Raw genomic sequence first — 6,121 nt, forward strand, 5'->3', positions numbered from 1 at the left:
GGTATGTGGGAGGGGAAAAATAAGCTTCATCAACCTATTATTGGAGATTTCTTCTTGAACCATTTTTTTAATTTGTGAGCCAAATACTGCAGTAATTAAGCTGCAAAATGAAGGGAATGTGCTTTGCTTTCAGTGGAAATTAACATTGGTTTTCTCCAGGCATTCAATCACTTAACTCAGTTGTCTTTTTATATTATTCAAATGTGATACACATTAGTTAAACATAAGTGGTTGAAGAATCTTGTTGCAGAATGCCTCTTGAGAGAGAAGTATGTTATAAACATTTCTACTAATGGAATATTTATGTTAATGTAAATTAACTCCATAAGGGTGCAAACCCTTTGAAAGGTGAATGTGTTCCTGCTGCACAGTGATGCTTTTATTATTTTTTTACTTGTACAGCACAAAGAGTGGTGTACAGGCTTCTGCTGTAGCCATCAAGGAATTTGCAAATGCAGATTTGGTGACCCTCAAGAATGAAGGCCTGCCACACAACGAAAATATAATGCAGAGTTGTGTGATGCTGCAGACAGGAAGGACATTTTCCAGAAATAATTGTAAGAACTGTGGTCTGAGAAAAAATGCAAAATTAACTGAATCTGTAGGAGAGTAGAGCAAAACAAAGAGCTACAGCTAGCAGGTAGCAGATTTACTGAGATTGATAGAGATAGTGATCATTTTGAAGTGATCAGTTGCCAAGAATATTAGGGATAAGGACCTAAGAATGACAAGAAAGACTACAGTCATAGTCATCTCTGCTTCCTGTAATTCAGGGTATGAGCATTTGCTTAGAGATATGAAATCTGACAAAAGCTGGAGGGACGCAGGGGACTGGTAACAGCTCTTGCCTGGAAAGCGTTTCCATTGTTATAGCTGAATTCAAGACCCAAACACTTTTTAGGGAGTGGAAGCGACGGCTTTGTAATCCACTCTGGATAACCTGTCTGCAGTGACCGAGCTTTTGTATTTTCATATGTATATATACATAAACATATATGCAATATACGTGGTGCACACCTGAATCCTCCCATGAGGGAGGGGTTGGGCACAACAGCTCTAGGGATGGTGAAATGGAAGAGATGGTGGCACCATCCTTTGGAAGACAGTGCAGGAGGCAAAAGAGCCATGGCTGTTTTAATAGGCTCCAGCACTCCCCCTCTGCTCTTGTGCATAAGAGGAATCAGAAGCCCTGGAGGTTAGGGGCAGACAAAGTCCAGTGAAGTTGTGCCCAGGGTCTCTGAGCACATGGGGATTTATCCAGCTGCCTGTTTTGAAGTTCCCTATCAAATGCAAGAACAACATGATAAAAAACCTTAGATTCTTCAGAGATTTTGTTTGCTTGTTTGTTTTTGCTACATACAAATTTGTTATTAAAATTATTTATATTGCACAAAGTGCTCTATCAACGGTGTTTTATTAATTCAGGAATGGCAGTGATAAGATCTAGTTCTTTCCAAAGAATTTGGTATGCCACATGTCCCAGATGTGATCAGATTACAAAGACAGTTCAGCTCCCAGTTAGGATCTTCAGTGAAGTGGTTAGATTTTTGACAGCACTCAGCATCCAGTGGATCTGGTGTTCATTTTCAGGAATGAGAGCTGTTCTGAAAATGTAACCTTTTGTACTTAAGTATTTGTGTGTTTTCTCCCAATCCCATTTTCCATAAAGTTATGCGATTTTTTTTATTGTTGTTTTCAGAGTTTGTTTCCTTGCTTAATAAACAAAACTAAATAGTTCTTCAAGAGTCCTACTGTATTTCTGTGCAATGGGATTTTCATATTTTTGTGATTATTTGTTCATATTTTTGTGATTTTCATTATATTTAAACCCCAAGTGTTCATAAATAAGTACACAAAAGAAACCACAAATACCATGATGAGTTATACAGTAGTGATAACTCCAAGTACAAATACTAAATTTAAAATGTAAGTTGTTATTTGTATAGCCAATTAACATGAATGACTGATGAATCACAGTAAATCCACAAACACATGCTGAACTGGGATTTTTGCACATGTAAATCCATTTGCCTTAACGCCTTGGTCCTTGGATAAATATGGCGGTTTTATGTGACTTACATCTTTCCAAGAACTACAGATGACTTTATTGCAATGGAAATCAGTATGGTGGCCTAACCCACATTAAATATTCCTCTCTTCCAGATTTTTGTTGAAAGATCCTCTCAGTTTCAGGTGTTACAGAAGCTGTTAGCTTCCAATTCCTGATGAATAGCTGTGAATACTTTAAAAAAAAAGACATCTTACAGCCAAACTGGTATGCTGGTGATGCCAGATAACTCCAAGATACATCTAAATCATTGTCAACAGTGTCATCTTACTTATCAGTCTCTCTTGTTGTCTTTCCACACAACTCTATCTTCACCCTGACAGCTCTGCTTCCAGTCTTCATGGTGGAGACCATGCCTCTGGTATTGATGCTGTGCCTCTCTCAGGTTCTTCCTACACATTGATGCCATTGGTGAGATTCTCATTCCAGCACTTCCCAAAGACCTGCTTTCTATACTCTGCAAAAAAGGCACTCATTTCTGCATTAAATGTTCTCAGCAAGAAAAGCCAGTCATGATTTCTCTTGTTCCATTCTCCTTTGTCATGTCAGCTGTCTGACTTTTATCACATTACTTTTGTCCTCCCTCTGTGTGTCAAGTTGACTTCTGCAGTTTGGATGTGTTCCTGAGCAAGTAGCAACTCTTTTCCTTGCCACTGTAGCATGGCTGGCATGTTCTGGAGTCTTAGTTTTGATATAGGTAGTGATTAATAGTTGCAACATGAACTTCATGAACTGCTACTGCTCTATGTCAGCTGTCTTAGTGGTCTCCATTTAAGTCTTAGAAATCACTACCTAGGCAAAATAAGCATGGTCATCCTGCAAGCAAAGTGAAGGTGAGCAATGAGCTGTGACTTCTTTTCTCTACATTATTTTTTAAGTGTTACCGCATCCTCCCATGCCATCCCCTTCATGCATTCACATACTGATTGCCTTCTTGGTCTGACTCTGAGCTTGGTGTTCCAGGGACTCTGTATGCTTGTATTTACTGCTACACACTACACAGAACACCATTAGGACAGTGTTCTGTAGCTTGTGTCCTCGCCTTATTCCTGATTGTTATGTTAATGGATTGCTATTCAGAATATAATAATGGCAAAGGTGGCATGAGATGGAGAGGCATGGAAGCATTATGCTGATCTTTGTTCCCTGGGACTGGTCCCTGGTGTAATCAACATAAAGGGGTGGCTGGGATACAGGTGGGACAGGGGTCTTCTGTTGCCCCCTTCTCAGCTGAGCTCTGTCTGTTTCATGTCTGTGCAAAGGGTTTCATTCCTCAGGACAGGCTGTCTGGCCCCTTTTGCAAATGCTCAGATCAGTTTCAGCACTTGAAAAAAGCAAAGGTCTGGTTGCATGGATCTGGGGGAGAGGCAGCACTGCATAGCTCCAGCAGAAAGCGAACCTTTCCTTCCACTGTTCTGCCTTTCCCCTTCCTCCTACTGAGCCCTGCACAGAGATTAGTGATCAGACTGTAAATTCCCCAAGTACAGAAAGTAGTAAACCTCCCATCCCCTCCCCAAGAGGGCCTGTATGTTGACAACAGCCTCATTCAATCTGACACCTGTTTCACTTTAAACCAGGCCCCTATAAATAGAGTGAATGTAACCCTAGGTGGCATTGCAAAATATTATGGAAAACATGGCTTAAAACCCTGAGAAAAAGGGGGAGTAGAGAGAGTGGGGGTGGGCAAAAAGACACTATCTACCATAAAAACCTGGCAGCTTCATGCAAGTGCTGTTGCTTTTAATTTAAATGCTCATTTCTTATTCTATTTTCAGATCCTCTCTGGGATTTTAGGAATGTTGAGACGTGCTGGTTATAAAGCCCTAAGTACAAAATGGTCACGGATGGCTGGAATGAGGCATGTTCTAATGGAAACAAATCACTTGTCAGTAAGCAGCCTTCAAACTTTTGAACAAAAGCTCAAAAGGGTCAGGGAAAAGACATGTTTGTTGATTTAAAATGGCTGGATGCAGGTCATCAGGAAGGCATAGGCTTCAACATTGTTGAGGTAACTCTTCAGTTCTGTGAGTTTTAAATGAGGTTAAATACTTTGATGGCAACCACAAATGGAATGAGCAACTTACATTAAACAGAAAGCTCACACTTTATAAAGTGAAGTGTGCATAATACCAAAATGTAAAGCTTGTACACCACTGCAAAACAGCTGCAGAATGGAGCTCAGCTGTGGGAACTACACTTAGGTATATAGACATGAATGTTTGTGAGGAAGACTATGCTATATCTACTGAAATTTAGAAGGGTGACCAGTATTCCTGTAGATGTCTGTGATTCATTGATATTCTTGTTAGTTAAAATAGTGTCGCTTAGCTTTATAGTGATTTGATGATAAATCCAAATCCTGATTCTGTTTATTCACCGTTCTGTAGGTTTTAACTCTAAGTTAAATTCTTCAATGCAGTCTTTATTTTTTTATATTTGCTTGGAAAACCCATAATGAGGTTCATGACCCCTAGAGCAATTATAATGAGGGATCAGCTCTTCTTTTTCCTGTATAATATTTTGTGTTGCTCTGTGAAATGAATAATGTTGGTCTATAATAAATTGTATAAAGTGGACGAATTACAGTCCTTGTGGAACATCATGTTGAATCTCTTAATTCTACTGTAGCTTGGTTTCATAAGAAAATGATGCTTATGCAATCTTTATTTATGATCAGTCTGTCTGTCTGCTATTTGCCCTCACAAGCAGCTTCTGAGCTTGTTCAATATTCAGCTGGATTTGAAGAGTGTTTGCAGTTAATTATATTTTGACTAGATTCGTGGAAACTGCTTTCTGTCTAGAAGAGAGGCAGAGGCAGTACCTCTGCAGAGGGGAAGGCAGGTAAAGAAATTGTCAGGTCAGCAGTCAACATAGGGCTCCTTGGAACAGTACACGCAGTTTTGTGTGTAAAGGAACACAGTGAGGACTGATGAGGCTGGTTTGGGCACAGGTGACTGGAGAAAGATATCTGAAGGGAGAAAGGTTTGACCTCCAATAGTAACCAGGTTTCATTTCAGTGTTCATGGAATAATTTCATTTTCATATGGAAAACCGCAGCAGAAGAAAAAGGAATGACTCCGTGTTGTAAAATGATATCTGTGAGCTTCAAAGTCTTTTGGTGTTTCTGAGGTTTACTCTGCTAAGTAAACATCATTCATTATTTCAAAGGAAAGAAACTGAGACACTTTCTTCACAGAGTTTTGACTTGCTCAAAGGCACCAAATGACTCAGCAGCAGCCAGGTACAGCATACAGATGTTTAGGTAGCTTAGAATCATAGAATCTTTTAGGTTGGAAAACACCCTTCATATCATCAAGTCCAAACGTACCCCTAACACTGCTAAGCCCACCAGTAGATCATACCACATCCATCTTTTCAATACATCCAGGGGTGGTGGTGATTTAACCACTTCCTGGACAGCCAGTTCCAACTTTGATAGCCCTTCTGCTGAAGGCATTTTTTCCCATATCAAATGCCTCTCCAAACTGAGGTGCAAATTGAAGCTATTTCCTCTCATCCTGCCACTTATATTCTGTGAAAGTGGCGGACCCCCACCTTGCCACAACCTCCTTTTAGGCATTTGTAGACAGCATAAAGTCTTCCCTGAGGCTCCTTTTCTTCAGGCTAAACAACCCCAACCCTCTCAGCTGCTCCTCACAGAACTTGTGCTCCAGACCCTTCACCAGCTCCATTGCCCTTCTGGACAATCGTCAGCATCTCAATGTCCTTCCTGTAGTGAGTGGTCCAAAACTGAACACAGGATTCAAGGTGTGGCCTCACCAGTGCTGAGTACAAGAGGACAGTCACTGCCCTGGTCCTGGCCAATGTGGCCAGCAGCTTACACAGATCTTCACCCACCATAGCCATGCCAAATATTGTCCTTCCTCAAGGCCCTGGCGCTCATCAGTGCTCCCCATCCCTGCTTTTTGTGTTGCTCTTTGGGTCCTTTAAATCTTCATCTGTTAGTATTGCAAGAGGAGAGTGTTGCCTGTTCAAGACCAGCAATCTCTTGCCATCCACAAAGGCTGTTGTATGTGTTGCCATGACAAGGAA

At 40.7% G+C, this 6,121-nt stretch overlaps 1 long non-coding RNA gene across 5 annotated transcripts in view; it reads left to right on the forward strand.

Annotated features, from left to right (window-relative positions):
• Positions 1-4,653, forward strand: part of LOC108448750 — a 33,078-nt gene extending 28,425 nt beyond the window's left edge. For 2 of the 5 annotated variants that reach the window (XR_001864761.1, XR_001864764.1), the window contains one exon: positions 3,844-4,653. This is a non-coding gene — a long non-coding RNA (uncharacterized LOC108448750). Of the gene's footprint in view, positions 1-2,391 lie in introns of all 5 variants that reach the window. The other 3 variants (XR_001864760.1, XR_001864763.1, XR_001864762.1) reach the window with 2 other exon arrangements.
• Positions 4,654-6,121: the final 1,468 nt, after the last annotated feature.

This window comes from Corvus brachyrhynchos, unplaced genomic scaffold, assembly GCF_000691975.1.
Source record: "Corvus brachyrhynchos isolate BGI_N302 unplaced genomic scaffold, ASM69197v1 scaffold408, whole genome shotgun sequence".
In the NCBI taxonomy this organism is placed as follows: Eukaryota; Metazoa; Chordata; class Aves; order Passeriformes; family Corvidae; genus Corvus; species Corvus brachyrhynchos.